The 2,208-nt window shown below is 47.2% G+C and overlaps 1 pseudogene; it reads right to left on the reverse strand.

Annotated features, from left to right (window-relative positions):
• Window positions 1-273: 273 nt before the first annotated feature.
• On the reverse strand, window positions 274-390 carry LOC126427710 (5S ribosomal RNA; annotated as a pseudogene).
• Between the last annotated feature and the right edge of the window lie 1,818 nt (window positions 391-2,208).

A 2,208-nucleotide genomic window follows, 5' to 3' on the forward strand; every position in this document is an offset into this window, starting at 1 on the left:
CAATTTTTACGGCAAATAAACCGAAATAATGCTCAGTAAATTGTACTGATTAATATTTTCATATAATGCATGGAAAGAAAAAAAAGCACACTCCGTCTTCAGGCCACGAGTGGCCTACCGGGACCATCCGACCGCCGTGTCATCCTTAGAGGAGGATGTGGGTAGGAGGGGCATGGGGTCAGCATAGCGCTCTCCCCGTCTTGAGCGAAGCCGCTACCATTCGGTCGAGTAGCTCCAAAATTGGCATCACAAGGCTGATTGCACCCCGAAATGTGGCAACAGCGCATGGCGGCTGGATGGTCACCCATCCAAGTGCCGGCCACGCCCAACAGCGCTTAACTTCGGTGATCTCACGGGAACCGGTGTATCCACTGCGGTAAGGCCGTTGCCCATGGAAAGGAAACGAAAATCTGTGTTGCAAGTAAATTTCCAGGAAATGTTTTTGAAGCGCACTCGAGAACTAGGTATAAAAACGTAGATACTTCACATTAACGATTTACACTTGCTGGCGTGATATTCATCTCAAAAGTAAAGGAAGCAAGGGAATGAGTTCGGTACCCGATGGGCCGATTTTATCTGCACAGAGAATCTATCGTTCGCGCGCAGCAGCCGGCGGACTGTTCGAAGGTCAAAATGAAACTATGGGAATGCGAAGTCCTGTAGGCTTTATTTACAGTCCCGTCTTGAATCGTAATTCGTAGAGTCCTCGTGGGCGCTATAAGTACAATCCTTCCTTGTTAATTTATTTACAATTCCAATTTTTTTTGTTTTACTTTTCATGCCTTTTATGAAATTATTAATAAATGCAATACACTGAGCATTAGTTCGACTTATTCGATGTGTAAATAAGTAAAAATTAGAAATGTAAAAAAAGTTTCCATATGAGAAGTCGACCTCACGACCCTCGCATAACTGTTTAGACTATGCCAACTGCTGCCACGAAACTATGCTAATACAATGACGGGGAAAAAATCGCAACACCAAAAAATAATTAATGTAGAGCAACGAAATTTCGGGAATACATTTGTCTAGATAACACATTTAAGTGAGTAACATTGCAAGGTCACTGGCTTACGTAAGCGTGAGATTAGCCATTCCAAACGTGAAATGCTGGTGCATTCATAACTGGTGTGACCGCCAGACTGTTGAAAGCAAGCCTGCAAGCCGGCCAGAGTGGCCGAACAGTTCTAGGCGCTACAGTCTGGAACCGCGCGACCACTACGGTCGCAGGTTCGAATCCTGCCTCGGGCATGGATGTGTGTGATGTCCTTAGGTTAGTTAGGTTTAAGTAGTTCTAAGTTCAAGGGGACTGATGACCTCAGCAGTTAAGTCCCATAGTGCTCAGAGCCAAGCCTGCAAACTGGCGTGCTTTCTGCAGCACATGTCAGATTGTGGAGTGGAGGTGCATGGCTGTTGCCATTGGTCGGTCAGCAAAGGGACCGTTAATACTGTTTGTGTGTGGCGATAGAGTTGTTCTACGATAATGTCCCATATGTGCTCGAGCGGAGACAGATCTGGTGATCGAGCAGGCCAAGTCAACCTGTCGATACACTGTACAGCGTGTTGGGTTAGAACAGCAGTAAGTGGTAGAGCGTTATCCTGTTGAAAAACACCACCTGGAATGCAGTTTATGAATCACAGAATAACAGGTCGAATCACCATATGAACAAATTTGTAGTCAGGGTGCGTGGGATAACCATGGGAATGATTATGTTCTCATTTGAAATCGCACCCCAGAACATAGCTCCAGGTGCAGATCCAGTGTGTCCAGCACATAGCCAGGTTGGCTGCAGACCTTCAACTGGCCTCCTTCTAACCAACACACGGCCATCATTCCATCACTGGCACCGAGGCAGAACCACTTTCATCGGAAAACACAACAGACGTCCACCCTTCCCATCAATTAGCTCTCACTTGACACCACTGAAATTTCAAATACTGATGGTTTGGGGTCAGTGAAATGCACGCTCCATGGCGTCTGGCTCGGAGCTGTCCTTGAAGTAACCGATATGTAACAGTTCGTTGTGTCACTGTGGTGCCAACTGCTGCTCAGATTGCTGCTGCGTATGCAGCACTCTGTGCCAGAGCCATACGCCGAACGCGAAGATTCTCCCTCTCGATAGTGCCGCGTGGCCGTCCGGAGTCCGGGCTTCTTGCAACCGCATATTCTCGTGACCAGCGCCACCATCAATAATCTACAGTGGCTTC

This window comes from Schistocerca serialis, chromosome 1 (genome assembly GCF_023864345.2).
Source record: "Schistocerca serialis cubense isolate TAMUIC-IGC-003099 chromosome 1, iqSchSeri2.2, whole genome shotgun sequence".
In the NCBI taxonomy this organism is placed as follows: domain Eukaryota; kingdom Metazoa; phylum Arthropoda; class Insecta; order Orthoptera; family Acrididae; genus Schistocerca; species Schistocerca serialis.